Raw genomic sequence first — 17356 nt, 5'->3', positions numbered from 1 at the left:
CCCCCCTCCCCCCCCGAACCAGCCTTTTCCAGTTCCTAGAGGCTCTTAACGCCATGGCCAGTGGCTCTATGGCGAGAGCAAACAGTAACAGGGAGAGGGGGCACTCTTGCCTCGTCCCTGCGGTGTAGTTCAAAATACCCGACCTCAGCCGGTTTTGTACGCACACTCGCTACTGGTGCCTGATAGAGCAACCGCCACCCAGTCAATAAAGCCCCTCACCAAACCAAACCTTCCCAGCGCCTCACAGTAACTCCTACTCACCCAATCAAAAGCCTTCTCCGCATCCATCGCTACCACCACCTCCACCTCCTCTCCTTCTGAGGGCATCATACCTAACATTTAGAAGCCTTCAAACATTGGCGTTGAGTTGCCTGTCCTTAACAAAATCCCGTCTGGTCTTCCCCCTATCACCCCGGGACACAGTCCTTCTATCTTGCTGGCCAGTATGTTAGCCAGCAGTTTGGCGTCCACATTCAGTAGAGAAATCGGCCTGTATGACCCACATTGCTCCGGATCCTTCTCCCGTTTCACGATCAATGAATCGAGGCCTGCGACATTGTTGGGGGGAGGACTCCCTTCTCTCTTGCTTCGTTAAATGTCCTCACCAGCAGTGGGCTCACTATCTCTGAAAACGTATTTATAGAATTCCACCGGGTAGCCATCAGGCCCTGGGGCCTTGCCCGACTGCATGTCCTCCAGCCCCTTGATTATTTCCTCAATCTCAATTGGGGCTCCCAGACCCTCCACCAGGTCCTCCTCCACCCTCGGGAACCTCAACTGATCCAGAAATTGCCTCATCCCCTCTCCACCCCAGCCGGGTGTTCCGACTCATATAATTTTACTATAAAAGTCCTTAAACACCCTTGTTCACCCCGGCTGGGTCCAGGACGGTATTCCCGTCTCTACTCTTTGCTTTACGATCTCCCTGGCCGCCTCTCTTTTCCTGAGCTGGTGCCGTCAACGTTCTGCTTGCCTTTTCCCCGTATTCATAGATCGTCCCCCTTTCCACTGCATTCCCTGTGCTCAATGGCCCAAACTCTACCTGTAACCTCCGCCGCTCGCTCAGCGTCCGGAACCTCCGAGTATCTCCTGTCCACCTGGAGTATCTCCTCCACTAATCTATCCCTCTCAGCCCATTTCCACCTTTTCTCTGTGGGCCCGTATCAAGATTAATTCCCCTCTGACTACTGCCTTCCAAAGCTCCCAGACCGTCGCTCCCCCAGTATTATTTGTTTCCAGGTAGTCTGGATGGACTTGTTAACCCGCCCACAGATCGCATCGTCCGCTAGCAACACCACATCCAGTCTCCACGGTGGGCATTGCCCTCTCTCCACACTAACCCGTAGATCCACCCAGTGCAGGGCATGATCCGACACTGCGATTGTCGAGTACTCAATATCCACCACCTTCGGGATGAGCGCCCTGCTCAGAACAACAAAGACGATGCGAGAGTATACCTTGTGGCCATGCGTGAAAAAGGAAAACTCCGTCGTCCTCGGCCGTGCAAACCTCCATGGGTCTACTCCCCCCATCTGTTCCATAAAACCCCTTCAATTCCTTTGCCGCAGCCGGCCTCCTCCCTGTCCTTGATTTTGACCGGTCCAATTCCGGATCAATGACTGTATTGAAGTTCCCTCCCATGATCAGGTTATGTGACCTCTAAGTCTGGATCTTACCTAACACCCGCCTCATAATTCCACGCGTCCCAATTCGGAGCATATGTGGTCACAAGTACCACTCGCACCCCCTCCAGCTTCCCACTCACCATTATGTACCTACCCCCCTTGTCTGACACGATTCTCCCTGTCCTCGAATGTCACTCGTTTGCTGATCAAGCTCGCTACCCCCTGGTCTTTGAGTCCAGTCCTGAGTGGATCTTTCCAAATGTTGATCGCTGCATTGTGTGATATTGTTGCCCCAGTTTCAGTCTAAAAGTCCTGGAGTTTTTACAGCATGGAAAGAGGCCCTTCGGCGCATTGTGTCCACCCTGCCCATAAAGCACCTGTAATATCCCACACAGGACTTAGAGTGTGGTAATGATTATCTTCCCCGTGGTTCTCGCAGAGTACGAACTCCCCACTAGCATTGTACGAAAGGTTGGCCAAAGCCAGACCTGGTCGGGATCTTTTATTTAAAAATATTTTATTGAGGTTTTTTGGTAATATACAAAACAAAGATAAGTGTGGACATACATTTGAAAACAAAAGAAAATAAAGAGAAATATATATATATCTGTCAGTTTCTGTTATTTACATCGGTTTTCTTGCATTATTTACAATGGTTTCAGCTTCTTGTTTTTCGTTTTCCAGTCAGCGTTTGGTTCTGGCTGAGTCCCCTGCTCCCCTCTCTGCCCCCCCCCCCCCTCTTCCTGACCCCCTCTGGCTGTCTGGCATGCCTTCTTCCCTCATCTGCCCTTGTTTCCTGCTCCAGTTGGGTTGTCGTCGTGCTGTGCATTTCCTTATTTACTGATGAGTGGGCGAGTGTGAAGCCAGAGGATTGGGAAGCCTTTGAAAGCAGAAGAGGACAACTGAAAAGGCAATAAGGGGGAGAAGGTGAAATCTGAGGGTACGCTAGCTAGTAATATAAAAAAAGATAGGAATAGTTTTTTTTCAATATAGCACCCGAAGGAACCCCACGCAGATACAGGGAGAACGTGTAGACTCAGGGCAGAGGTGAGTGTAGTGACCATCACTCAGGAGGAGATTCTGTGGAAACTGAAAGGTCTGAAGGTGGATAAATCACCTCGACCGGATACACCCCAGAGTTCTGAAGGAGATAGCTGAGGAGATTGTGGAGGCATTGGTGGTGACCTTTCATGAATCACTAGAGGCAGGGAGTATCTACCATGTGAGTGTCCCTTTAAGAAAGGTTTATGTCTTATCACATGGCTTCAGTGATGTCATTGTGTAGGTGGAGCTGGGCTGTGGCTCTGTGATCATTTTTTGGTTTGGCTTTCACATTTTGGCTGCTGTGGACTCAGGCAGAGAACAGAAGTGTTTGGGCCCGTCTCTCTCTATTTTTATTTTAAATATCTGTTCCAGTAAATAAAAACATTGATTATAGATACCTGTTATTTTTGTAACATAAAAGATAGTTTTCTTTCAGGAAAGATTTAAGCCTGCTGGTGAAACAGGGTCAGAATTCCAGGAAAAGCCAGCCTTATTCAAGTGGGAATGCAGAGTGCTGGGCCATCCCTTGAAAAGGGGTTTTTGGTTTATGGGATTTTGTTATTGAATTGGAACAGTTAAGGGAGAATTCATTAAGTGTTATACATAGTCTACTGTAGCTGTGGGTGTCTTTATGTTTGTAATTGTTAAAAATTCTTGCTGTGTGTTTATATAAATGTGTTTGTATATCTCAGTTCTTAGAATAAAGCTTATTTTGATTAAAGTGTTCAGGAAAACTGTTGAATAACACCTGAAGGGTAGGCTCTTGTACTCACCCGAACCAAATTCAACGAAATGTTACAGGTCAGGTGAACTCTACAATACACTTGGGAGCTTCTAAACCCTGGCGCATAACAAAATTGGGGGCTCATCTGGGATAAAAGTCTATCTTTCATGATTGGGTTGGCTTAGTGAACTTATAGGCAGTGAGGGGTGAGCATATTTGTGTTTGCTTTTCAGGTGTTGTTTTCATGTTTAAATAGGGAGTGCGTTTTGGACTATGATTCTTTCAGAGGCTCAGAGGTTTTTGGGGGTGGAGAAGGTCACGCGCAGTACCTTACAAACGGAGATTTAAAAATGGCTCTTAGATTTGGCAAAAACATTGCAGTTAACATTGCCTGACAAAATACGAAAAGAAGAGTAATTGCAGTGGTAGCTGAGCATTTAGAATTGCCTAAGACACAGTCAGAATCATTGGAAATGGCAAGAATTCAATTACAGATCAAGCAGCTTTAATGTGAAAAAGAATTAAAGCAACTTGAACATGAAAAAGAATTAAAGCAGCTTGAATTCAAAATGAGGGAAAAAGAAAGAATAGGCCTCGCTGAAGAAAAAGCGAGAAAGGGAGGTACAGATGAGGGAAGAAGAAAATAGAGAGCGACAGGCCAAAAACTTCTGTTCTCTGTCTGGATCCACAGCAGTCAAAATGTGAAAGTGAAACCAAAAACAGCTCACAGAGCCACAGCCCAGCTCCACCCACACAATGACATCACTGAAGCCACGTGATAAGACAAAAACCTTTCTTAAAGGGAAACTTACATGACAATGTCCCAGAGACTTATTGGCTACAAACAAGCCTTGGAACAACTGGGCAAATGGCTCCCATGTTTTGTGGAAGCTCTCTTTCGACCCTCAGACGGTGAACTTAATTTTTTCCATCTGGAGAAATTCCGATAGGTCGGACAGCCAGTCTGCAGCTTTGGGTGGTGCTGCTGGTCGCCAGCTGAGCAGGATTCTCTGGCAGGCAATTAGGGAAGCAAAGGCAAGGGTGTCGGCCCTCCTCCCCATGAAGTGATCTGACTGTTCTGATACCCCAAAGACTGCCACCTTTGGTCAAGGCTACAACTCATCCCCAACACCTTGGACAGTGCCTCAAAGAAGGCAGTCCAAAACCCAATAAGTCTGGGGGGCAAGACCAGAACATGTGGGCATGGTTGGCCAGGCCTCTTTGGAACCATTTTCATTTGTCCTCCACCTTCAGGAATAACATGCTCATTCGGGTTCTAGTTAAGTGAGCTCTGTGTACCACGTTTAGCTGCATTAGGCTTAGCCTTGTGCATGTGGAGGTGGAGCTGACCGGAGCAGTGCCTCGCTCCAGAGTCCACATCCTATTTCAAACCCCCAGTCCTCCTCTCACTTTTCTCTTGTCTCGTCTGCTCGTGTTTTAGCCCCCCCTTAGTAGTCGCCTTCCATGTCACCACAATTTCCCTTCCCTAGAATATCCGTGTCCAGTAGGTCCTCTCGCAGCGATTGTTGTGGTATGTCCTTGTTTCCCTATGTAAGAGGTTTTTGACTTGCATGTACCTTAGTTCATTCCCCCCTGTCAGCTGGAACGTTTCTGTCGATTCCTCAATGTTGTCAGTCAGTTGTCTGTGTAAAAGTCCCTAACAGTCAGCGTCCCTCCATCCTGTCTTAACCTTTTGAAGGTGGAATCCTGTGGTTGTTGCAGATGGGACCTTGTCGGACATTTCACCCGAAATGCTGTCGCAGCTGGTTCCATGACCGGAGTGTTGCTATCACCACTTGACTCATTGAGTACTTATTCAGTGGGAATGGAAGTGGCAGCATGGTAGCACAGTGGTTAGCACTATTTCACAGCACCAGTGTCCCAGGTTTGATTCCCGGCTTGGGTCACTGTCTATGCGGAGTCTGCACGCTCTCCCCGTGTCTGCGTGGGTTTCCTGCGGGTGCTCCAGTTTTCTCCCGAAAGACATGCTGTTAGGTAATTTGGACATTCTGAATTCTCCCTCTATGTACCCAACAGGTGCTTGAATGTGACGACTAGCGGCTTTACACAGTAACTTCATTGTGGTGTTAATGTCAGCTTAATTGTGACAATAAAAATTAATTATTATCATTATTATTATCAAGTGCCGCTGTGGCTAGGGCCTCACGGAGTTAGGTCCCTCTGCAGGAGCCCTCCTCAACAAACACCCACTCGGGCAGCACGGTAGCACAGTGGTTAGCACGAGGATTACGGCGCTGAGGACCCAGGTTCGAATCCCGGCTCTGGGTCACTGTCAGTGACATTCTCCCCGTGTTTGCGTGGGTTTTGCCCCCATAACCCAAAGATGTGCAGGGTAGGTGGGTTGGCCACGCTAAATTGCCCCTTAATTGGAAGAAAAAATGATTGGGTACTCTAAATTTTTAAAAGTAAATAAACGCCCACTGAGCTTCTGGCTCTTTTTTTTCCAGAAAATATTTCATTCAGGCATTTACAATTTTTAACATCAGGTTGCAACAGCAACAAAATATAACCACACCCCATTCATTTTAGAATACAACACTGAATAAAACACTTGTCCCACCTATCCTTTCCTCATCCTAATCTGGTCCCCCACCTTCAGGTGCGTCTCTTGCAGCATGGCCTCATCCGCCTTTAATCGCTTTAAGTGTGTGAACAAAGGGCCCGCTTGGCAGGCCCATTCAATCCTCGCACGTTCCACGTGACTAACCAGGTCGGGGGCACCCTGCCCCTCCCTCCCCCCACCACCGCCACCACCCCTCCAGCCGATCAACCATAGTCCCTCTTGGGCCAGCCTCCTGCCCATGCCCCGCACCTCCCCAGACCCGCCCTTGTGCCCCACCACCATGGATCCTCCTGCCCTTACATTTTACAAGCCCTATCCCTGTCAGCAGTGCATCCCCCCATTCCCCCCCCCCCCACCCCAGAGCTCTGTCCCCCAGTTCCTGTGGGATCAACCATGCTAACCAGGTGGACACGAACCTGCACTCCAGGGTTTCGCTTTGTTCCAGGGCCGTCCAAGATGGCCGTTCTCTCCATGAGGTCGGGTCCCTGCGCCCCGGGCTTTCCCTTTTTCAAGGGGCATGCAAGGTGGTTGCTTGCTGTGTCATTTTTGTTCCAAGTCGCCACATGTGGCCTGTTGTAGCCAGCCTAATGTCCTCGCTCTTTCTGTTCCTGTGGTCCCCTTGTGGTGTCATGTGAGAGTACCTTTAAGAAATGGGTGTTTTTATAGAATAACTGTAGTGGTGTACCTTTAAGAAATGAGTGTTTATTACTGCAGTGATGTCAGAGAGTAGGCGGAGCTGGACTCTGCTTTACTTTCATGTTTGAGCAGGCTGCTACAGAGTGAGTTTTTAGTTTCATTTTCAGAGAGGAGCTGCAGTGAAAACCAATAGATGTGCATGGATCTCTCTACAAGCTAAAGAGTGTTCATTTAGGTGATTTCAAAAAGATAACTGCTCTCATTAGAGAATTTAAACCTGATCTCTGTGTTAAAAGGGTCTTTTGTCTTCTGGATGTTGTTTGGGACTTTATTAAGGATTACTTAGCGTTATATTCTTTGGGGGGTTGTATTTGAATTAATGGTTGCGAAGATGTTCACTGTATTTTTTAAAAAGGTTAACTTGAGTTCATAGAATAAACATTGTTTTGCTTTAAACAATACCTTTCCATTTCTGCTGTACCACACCTGTAGAGTGGGCCATGTGCTCCCCATACCGCAATCTATCAAAAGTTGTGGGTCAGGTGAACTCCATGATATACTTTGGGGTTCTCTAAACCCTGTTCCATGGTGTTTTCTCCCCCACCCTCTGTCTTCTTCCCCCGCTTCCCTATAGCTGTTCCCTCCCAGGTGCTTTCCCCTTTGCGCCATGGCCTATCTTTCCTGCACGCTTCCTGGTGCTAGCTTCCCTGCTAGTGGCATGGCCCCCTTCTCGGGGTTAATTGTGCATCCTCCCATCGCCTGTTCCTTGAGCTCCCTATCTACTGTTCCCCACATGTTTTCCTGTGCTCTGCTGCTCTTGTTCCTTCCTTCCTCTCTTTCTTCCATCATCCCCAGAACGAGGAAGTGCAATCCCACGCATGTTGGTTCACAGTTAACAACTCAAGAAGTGAATGTCTCTTCTGATGGACTCCTCATCAGTTGCTGCTGCCGTTTCTCAGGTCCGTTGTCCAGGACAAACTTGTCCACATCCGCAGAAGGTGCTCCCTGCCTTGGAATGTGACCCAGAGCTTGGATGGGTACAGCATCCCAAACTTTTCACCGCTCTTGACAGCGCGGCCTTCGCCCTATTGAATTCTGCCCGGCGCTTGGCCAAGTCAGCCCCAATGTCCTGGGAGATCCGAATCCGGTGGCCTTCCCAGTTGCAGTTCTTAATTTGTCTTCCTGAGCGCAGGATTCGTTCCTAGTCTTGGTACAGGTACATTTTAGCGATTATCGCCCTCGGTTGTTCCCCAGCTTTTTCGGTGTTCTTTGTCTATTTCTGGTGGGTTGCAGAAGCTGTCCCTTCCCACCAGGTTGTCCAGCATTTGGGCCACATAGTCTGTGGCGTTCCTACCTTCAATCCCCTCCGGCTGGCCCATGGTCCGTAGGTTTTGGCACCTCAATCGGTTTTCCTGGTCATCGATTTTCCCCTTCAGGTTCCCCTGTGTGCCGACCAGCTTTGCCACTTCTTTCTCTCGGGCAACGATCAGGTCACCCTGGTCTGTTGCAGCTTTCTCAAACCCTTTAATAGTATTATCCTGAGCTTCCAGTTACCTCTCCACCTTGTCTCGGGCCACCTGCATGGTCGGCAGAGCTTTGGCAATTGCACCCCTGACCGCAGCTTTGATATCATTTTTTATTTCTTCCCCGTGTTCTTTGAGTTGTCTTGAGAGAAACATCCTCCACCCATCCCCTAGTGTGGCACGGGGGTAGGGGGGGTTCCTTGCATGGCAGGCCGGTGCTTCCCGCTCTGGCGAGGTTCGAGTTTCGCCGCCTCATGCGCCAGCCACCTTGGCTGTTTGTTTCTCCTGGCTTTTTCCGCTCCAAGTTCCCACACAGCTTCTGGAATGGCTGCTGTTTGGCATTTTCCCTTTATATTGTTGCTGGTAGAGGTGCGGGGATGTTGTTTCTTTGTAGTTAGTGGGCTATTTCGGGTGAAAAGAGCCTATCTTCAGGTTTTTGGGAGGAGAGCCACTTGATGTGCGACTTCTCAGTACATCCCCGTCACCGGAAATCCAGACCCGGTAGGGATCTTATGGGAAGTGTATTATTGTAAATAAATCAAAGTTCTTTATTTTATTCAGTGTCGAACACTGTGTCCTTATCTGCTCTAATCCCATTTTCCAGCACTTGTTGTTGCTCGTTCTGGTGAGTGTGCTGTACACTCAATTGGCTCTGTTTTATTACCTTGCTCTAGAGTCGCCAGGTATCTTAATGATACCACCACGAGGTTCAAGTTCAAGTGCTGATCAATAACTTGGTACACCAATTAGTAAGGTTCAAATCAAAACACGTTTATTATATACACAGTTAATCGCTACGCATGCATAAACACTACAAAACTAGACTATCTCTACCACTATAGGCCAATACGTATCTTTGGAAAAGAACCCACTGGGTCAGGGAACAATGGCCTCTTGTTCAATCCTGGGGCTGCGGGCTTCCAACTCGTATGGACTAAGGGTCAGGAGCGCCTATCTCGTAGCGTGCATTGACTGGACACTTACTTGTCGGTGTAGCTGTTAGCTAGGCCTCTCCTTCTCACGGTCAAGAGTTCTTCCAAGCTGCTAAGAAGTTCTGCTGGGAGGGCCGGCTACGAGACTGAATTGAACTTGGGACCTGTCTTTTATAGGCCCCAGGGGCTTCGCGCCCTTTTGGGCAGACCCCGTTCCTGCCTCCAATCGATTGTATCATGTACCAATCGATCGGTTTGAATTCCCCAATACTGGGGCTGTTCCCTGATCGCTGGGCGTTCCTTGGTGCTCGTTAGCCTCTTTTGTCTTGGACTCCTGCTGGCGCCGAGGAGTCTGACTTGTTTTGACCGTTCTCGATTGTTACCATTGTGCACGGGAATCGCTCATTAATATTCAGATTGCTGGTTTCAATGCTGTCTGCTTTCTGCGAGTCGAATATACAGGAAAACTTTGCAAACTGCTTGCTTCTCTGAGCCTGTCCATTTTTCCCTGCATTCTTTGCGAATCTCCATTTTAAACTAGGGAAGTGGCCAACCCAGGTGGCTACACTGTCCATAGCCGCTTGTATGCTATGGCGTTTCAAGTGCTCAGTTTTATACTTCTTAAATGTTGCGAGGGTTCCTGCCTCGACCACCTTTTCATCCAGTGTCCTCTAGATCCCCACCAGATTCCTTCCGGTGAAAACGTTTTTCCTCAAATCCCCTTGAAGTCTCCTGCATCTTCTCTTCAATCTATGCCCCCTGTTTATTGGCCCTTCCGCTAAGGGAAAAAGTTCCTACCTATCCACCTATCTACCACACCTAGTGGTGCTCTACTGGTGTTTGAACCAGTTCTACTTCCACAGTTACATTTAAAGCAATATCCAGAATTAATGTCTTCTTGTACCTATCGATAATCACATATGCCTGTACAAGGCTGAAAAGGGCAATGTGACTCCTCCATCACTCCTGACCTGTCCCCTATCCCTCAAAACAATGATCCAGCTCCTTATCTTCAACTTAATCACCCAACTCTTCCTTTGTAACATTCCCCATTCTCACATCCCCTCTTAAACTCTTCAATCTTTCCCTTCTCTTCTGGAATCCTACAATAAAGAAGGAAGCCATTCATCCAAGCATGCCTGTGCCAATTCGTTGGAAGAGAGATCTGTTATGGGCCAGGGTTTAGAAATCTCCAAAGTATATCATGGAGTTCACCTGACCCACGACTTTTAATAGATTGTGGTTATGGGTAGCACACGGGCCTACTTTATAGGTGTGATGCAACAGAGATCTAAAGTACTTTCAAAACAAAACCATGTTTATTTATTAATCCAGTTAATATTTTATAAACCCACAGTAAACATCTTAACAACTATCAACACCAATAATCCCCACAGATACAATATTCTATAAGTAACCCTTCTTAACTCTCCTGACAACATCCATAAGACCAAAAGACACTTTTTACAGAAAGACAGCAGGTTTAAATTCTCTACAGAAACAGGTATTACTTTGAAATCCTCAAATGATCTGGAGACAGTCTTTAGATTGCAAAGAGAGATCAATGTGGCTTCTTGCTGAGACTGCAGCTTCTTCAACTTTGAAAACGAAACTAAAACACACAGGCACACACCAGCCTTTTTGCCCAAAGCAAAAGTAAAAGCAGAGTCACAGCTCAGCTCCACCCACACACTGACATCGCTGCAGCTATTTGATAAACACCCATTTCTTAAAGGTACATCCACTGCAGCTATTTGATAGACATTCATTTCTTAAAGGCACTCTCACATGACAGATCCCAATTAGTTCCACTTCCCTGGTCTTTCCTACGGCTCTGAAATGTATTTGTTTTCATATCTATATCTGGAAGTTACATTTGAATTCACTTTCACCACCCTATCAGGATGTGTACTGAAAACTGCTATGTAAAAAATTCAAATTCCACAATCTGGTGAGGCTCAAACCCACGTCCCCAGAGTATTACCCTGGGTCTCTGGATTACTAGTCCAGTTACAATGCCACTACGCCACTGCCTCTCCCGGTATTCAGCATCTTGAACCAGTCTTCTTCTATGTTTAACACCGCTTGGAAAAGGCACTCAGAGTAGTGAGGACACTAACTGTGTGTTTCTCGGTAGCACGCCATTCGCTGGCGTCAGGATTCTCTACTCTCTCCGCTTGTCGATGGGCTTTCCCATTGAAGCCACTCCACGCCGCCGGAAAATCCGTGAGCGGGGGTGAGCTGCCACTGGGAAAGGAGAATCGCAACGGCCGGAGAATTGCAGCCAAACTGTACACCAGTTGGAGAAACTCAATGCCGATCACCGAGAGAGCTTTGGAGTATCAGTATTGCCAGGTCCTCAAAGACATAGCTGCCAGACTGGACGTGCAGCTGGTGGTGAGATAATCACCATGAAGGAAAAACCTTCTCCTCCTCATCTTCACCAATCACAGATTGAAACTGGATAGCTCGAGGCTCGACTTCCATAAAGCACTGTGGGCCATCAGCAGCAGCAGGAATTGTATTGTACCACAATCTGTAACTCAGGCCCCAGAATATTGCGCTCTCTGCCATTACTATCATGCCAGAATCCTGGTTCAGTAATGATTGTGGGTCTGTACTCGCTGGAGTTTAGAAGGATGAAGGGGGATCTTATTGAAACTTACAGGATACTGCGAGGCCTTGACAGAGTGGACGTGGAGAGGATGTTTCCACTTGTAGGAAGAACTAGAACCAGAGGACACAATCTCAGTCTAAAGGAACGATCCTTTAAAACAGAGATGAGGAGGAATTTCTAGAACCAGATGATGGTGAATCTGTGGAACTCTTTGACGCAGAAGGCTGAGGGAGGCCAAATCTCTGAGTGATTAATAAGGGGATCAGGGGTTACGGAGAGAAGGCTGGAGAATGGGGATGAGAAAAATATCAGCCATGATTGAATGGCGGAGCAGACTCAATGGGCAGAGTGGCCTAATTCTGCTCCTATGTCTTATGGTCTTATGGTCACAACATGCCAAACCAGCACTGGGCATACCTAAAAATGAGTTCCCAGCTTGTGAAGCAACAACACAGAATTGCGTGCACGCTAAAACAATGGAAGAAGCAAACTACAAAAGCAGGAATTTTGTGGAGAATAACTCACTCCTGACACACCAAAATCTGCCACTTTTACAAGGTATGTGAGGAAATATTGCCCACTTGCCTTTATAAGTGCAGCTCCAAGAACACACAAAAAGGCTAACCATTATCCAGGACAAAGCAGCCTCCTTGATTGGCACCCCATCCACCATCATAAACAGTCACATCCTCCATCCACGCAAACCGTGGAAGTGATTGTCCGATCTGCAGCATGCACCACAGCAACTTCCAGACCAATGGTCTCTACCACCTGATAGATGCAAAGCAGGGGGAACATGGGAACATCACCAACTGCAAGTTCTCCTCCAAGTCTTACACCATCTGGACTTGGAATTATATCACAGCCTTCACGTTCACTGAATCATAAACTTGGAGCGCCATCCCTAATAGCACCGAGAGTGCACCTACACTACAGAGACTGCAGAAGCTCCAGAACGCTGCTCTGCACACCTTTCCAAGCGCAATTCAGGATGGGAAGTAAATGTTGGCATTTCCGACACAGCCCATATCTCATTATTGTTCAGCCTGAAGCTAAGTTTCTGTCAATTGACCTTCCAATTTCAATTCTCTTCCCATGCCTAGGGTAACACTAAGGCAGAATTTTTGAAAAGCTTTTCCAATTAAGGGACAATTTAGCATGACCAACTCACCTACCCTGCACATCTTTGGGTTGTTGGGGTGAGACCCACGCAGACACCAGGCGGATGTGCAAATTTCACACAGACAGTGACCCAGGGCCGGAATTGTATCCGGGTCCTCAGCGCCATGCGGCAGCAGTGCTAACCGCTGTGCCAGCATGCCACCCACTAAGTCAGACTTTTGTCTGTTTCCATAGCCAGTAATGCCAAGAACAGGTCGCTAGTCCGTCACCAGGGCCTTACTGCATGAGGGGCGCCACTCCACATCATGTGTGGCTGACCAGGAATCTCTCCTACTCTTACTGCCAGCCATTGACGTGTTGAGGAGAATGTCCAGGTTGACACACTCAACCTGTTTGGCCACATTATGTACGCACCTTCCTTGGCCATCAACCCCTGGGGTGGGGCTCAAACCCAGAACTTCTGGCTCAGAGGCAGGGATGCTACCTATTGTGCCACAAGACCTCCTCGAGCATAAATCTTCCTCTGAAATAAACGTATCTAGTTCCCTTGGTTTATTTCCCAGATTCCATGTACTGTATTTAGGGGGTACAGTTTAGCTCAGTTAGCTGGACAACTGCAGCTGGTTCCTGATGCAAAGCGAGGCCAACAGCACTGGTTCAATTCCTGTGCCGGCTGAGGTTATTCATGAAGGCCCTGCCTTCTCAACCTTGCCCCTTGCCTGAGGTGTGGTGATCCTCAGGTTAAATCACCATCAGTCAGCTCTCCCCCTCAAAGGGGAAAGCAGCCTGTGGTCATCTGGGACTATGGTGACTTTATTACTTTTACTATTGTTTTTAACCCTTTTTTTCTTCTTTCATAACACCTTTCTCTTCTGTCACTAATATCTTTTGCCTGAAAATTTCCATCTAATTTCTTCTTATAACTAGCCCCTTTCGTTTTATTCTGCAACTCCGCATCCCTCTTGCTAATTTGTTGTCTACGTGAGTATTAGTCTCATTTATTCCTTCCTTCGCTAGTAGCTGCTAATTCCATAGAATTCCTACAGTGCAGAAGGAGGTCATTCAGCCCCTCGAGTCTGCACTGACCCTCCAAGAGAGAACTCTACCTAGGCCCACTCCCCACCCTATCCACATAAACCTGTGCAATAATCATGGCTAATCCACCTAACCTACACATCTTTGGACTCTCAGGGGCAATTTAGCATGGCCAATACATCTCACCGACATATCCTTGGACAGTGGGAGGAAACCGGAGTATCAGGAGAACCAGGACCCATGCAGATACTGGGAGAACATGCAAACTCCACACAGACTGCCCAAGACCGGAATCAAACCCAGGTCCCTGGTGCTGTGAGGTAGCAATGCTGCCACCTTGCTGCCTTGTGTTACTCCTTGTAACCGCCTTGTTACTTTATTTTCCAGGCTCCTCTTCTAGTTTAAATAAATCATTACTTCCCTATTTAACTGTTTTGTCAGTGCATTCACACCCTCGTTGCTCTGTTATAGCCTATTCCTGTGGAATAGGTTCCACCCATCCCAGAATTGTGGTCAATGCCCAAACACACCTTCGGCAATCCATTGACCTCCTTTAAATTTCTGTTCTTCCCTAGTGCAGTGCGGAGCTGGACAAGTAATCCTCAGATTAGCAACTTTGCATACTGTTCCTGAACTTGTTTCCCATAAAGAAAAATCAAAGTTGCATTAACACTGCACCTTTCCTCACCTCAGGGTGTCCCAAATGCTTCACAGCCAGTGAAATGCTTTATAGTGTCACTACTGGTATAATGTAGTGACACTATAAAGGCAGCAGGGTAGCATAGTGGATAGCATTGTGGGTTCACAGCGCCAGGGTCCCAGGCTCGATTCCCCGCTGGGTCACTGTCTGTGTGGAGTCTGCATGTTCTCCCCATGTCTGCGTGGGTTTCCTCCGGGTGCTCCGGTTTCCTCCCGCAGTCCAAAGATATGCAGGTTAGGTGGATTGGCCATGATACATTGCCCTTAGTATCCAAAAACGTTTAGGAGAGGTTATTGGGTTATGGGGATAGGGTGGAAGTGAGGGCTTAAGTAGGTTGGTGCAGACTTGATGGCCGAATGGCCTCCTTCTGCACTCTATGTTCAATGTGTGAAATGTGGTAGACATTTTACAGCGAGGTCCTTCAAACAGTAATGAGATAAATGACCAATGAGGCACTTTTAGTAATGGTGGTTCAGGGTTTGCCTGGGCTTTGAGAGAATGCCAAGTTCTCATTCAAAGGTTGCAATGGGATGTTTTATGTCCAGTCGAAAGGACGGACAGGGCTTCAATTTAACATCTTATTTGAAACATGGCCCCTCCAATAGTGAAGTATCAGCTAAGATGGTGGGTGGGATTCTCCGTTGCCCGATGCCGATATTGTAATTGGCGATTGGGCGAGAATCCCTGTTCATGACCGAATGCTCCGCCCCATCCAAAACGGTGTCATCGAGGAATTCGCCGCATGCCATTGGGACGGCCTCAGGACGTTACCTGAAGGCCCTCCCCCGGTGCTCCACCCCCGATGGGCCGAGTTCCCGATGGTGCGGGACACGTGTGCTCTCAGTTTTCGTGAACCCGGCGTTGCGGCTGTTGCCTGTGTCCACCGCCGCCACAGTCAGGTTGGGGGAGGTGTGCTGCTGGCCAGGGTGATTCAGCAAGGGCTGGGGGGACTGTTGGGGGTTGGGGGTTGGCCAGCGGGTGGCGAGGGGGTGTCCAGGGGGGCACTATCTGGCAGGTCGGATCCACATGCGGCCAGCATCATGTTGTATTTTGGGAAGGCCGTGGGCGCGATTCTCCGCCCCCCACGCCGGGTGGGAGAATAGCGGGAGGGCCTCCCGACATTTTTCACGCCCTCTCGCTATTCTCCCCCCCCCCACGCCCGACCCACGCCACGAATTTTATGGCGAGCGGCGATTCTCTGAGGCTGATGGGCCGAGCGGCCGGGCCATCACACCCGTTTCAACACGGCAGCAAACACACCTGCTTGCTGCCATCGTGAAATGGGCGGCAGATGCCCGTTTGGGGCATCTGGGGGCCCGATTGGGACGGCAGTACCACGGCCGTGGCAAGGGGGGCATCCGCCGCCCCACAAGATCAAGCTGCCACGTCTTGCGGGGCGGCTGAGGGAAAAGACGGCAATTGCGCGTGCGCGGGTTGGCGTTGTCCAACCTGCGCATGCGCGGCTGACGTCATCGGCCGCGTCAGCTAGCGTGATGCTTGGAGTGCGGCCTTGATGACGATCATCAAGGCCGCGCCACCGTGACGCATGGGGCCGTGCTCCTAGCCCCGCCCGGGGGGGAGAATCGGCCCCGGAAGTGGGCGTGAAGGCTGCCGTGGGTCACGGCCTGTCCCACGGCAGTCTTTACGATTCTCCGCATTTGCGGAGAATCTCGCCCCGTATGTTTTATGTGGCGTGGCTGCTGGCCCCTCACTGGTCGGTGGGTCTGTCGTAAAACCAGATACTTCCTCCGGACTGTCATGATATGCAAACATGCGGCTAATGAACACATAGACTAGGACACGACCAATGAGCAGTCAGGACACTCAGGGGTGGTATCTCACTATAAAAGGAATGAGGCCCTCACACCCCGCCTCTTCCGACTCTAACGACTGAGGTTCTTTATTTTCATAAGCGAGAATATGGCAGCTTTTCCTCTTTTCTTCCTGGTTGCAAAATATCACCTGGACAGAGCACATGGAGGAAAGTCAAGCACACCATGTGTTACGGTACCTGGACCACGCCCCATCTTATATTAGGAAACAGGACAATACCCCAACAATTTCTAAATTTGTTAACTGTGGAGAAAGGATACTTCGCTCCAGGAGAGATTCCACGGACAACAAGGGATATTTTATATTGAAACAAACTTCATTATTATGTTGCTCGTTCTGGGTGAGTGTGCTTAACACTCAATTTGGCTCTGTTTCGTTCCTTAGCTTTGGAGTCGTCAGGTATCGTTAAGATACCGCCACAAGTTTCAAGGTCAAGTTCAAAGCAATAAATCCATACACCAATTAGTAAGTTCAAACAAGACACGTTTATTATATTACAGTAATCTACTAATCATGCATATAAAATTATAAGACTAGGCTAATCCTACCACTAATAGGCCAAATACTTATCTGGATAAGGGGACTGCCAGATCAGGGAACAATGGCTTCTAGCTTTGTCCTGGGTCCGCAGGCTTCCAGTAGTTATGGACTAAAGGGGGTCAGGAGTGTCTACTCTCGTAACGTGCGTTGTGCCTTACTTGTTGGCGGCTGCTGTCCAGACCTCTCCTCCTCAAGGTTCTTCTGCTGCAACGGTGTTCTGCTGGGAGGGCTGGCTGGTCAAGGAGAGGCTGGCAGAGAGAGAGAGCTGGGGTCGTGGTCTCTGTCTTATACTCCTCTCAGTGTCTTGCGCCCACCTGGGCGGACCCTCTATACACTCGCAATCGATTGGGTCTCTTCCCAATCGATTGATTTGAATTCCCCAATAACGGGGCAGTGCCTCGATCACTGGGGCGGTTCTTGGGACTTATTGTTTTGGGCTTC

Source organism: Scyliorhinus canicula, chromosome 3 (assembly GCF_902713615.1).
Source record: "Scyliorhinus canicula chromosome 3, sScyCan1.1, whole genome shotgun sequence".
In the NCBI taxonomy this organism is placed as follows: domain Eukaryota; kingdom Metazoa; phylum Chordata; class Chondrichthyes; order Carcharhiniformes; family Scyliorhinidae; genus Scyliorhinus; species Scyliorhinus canicula.
The sequence above is the reverse complement of the archived record's forward strand: the minus strand, read 5'-3'. Positions refer to the sequence as shown.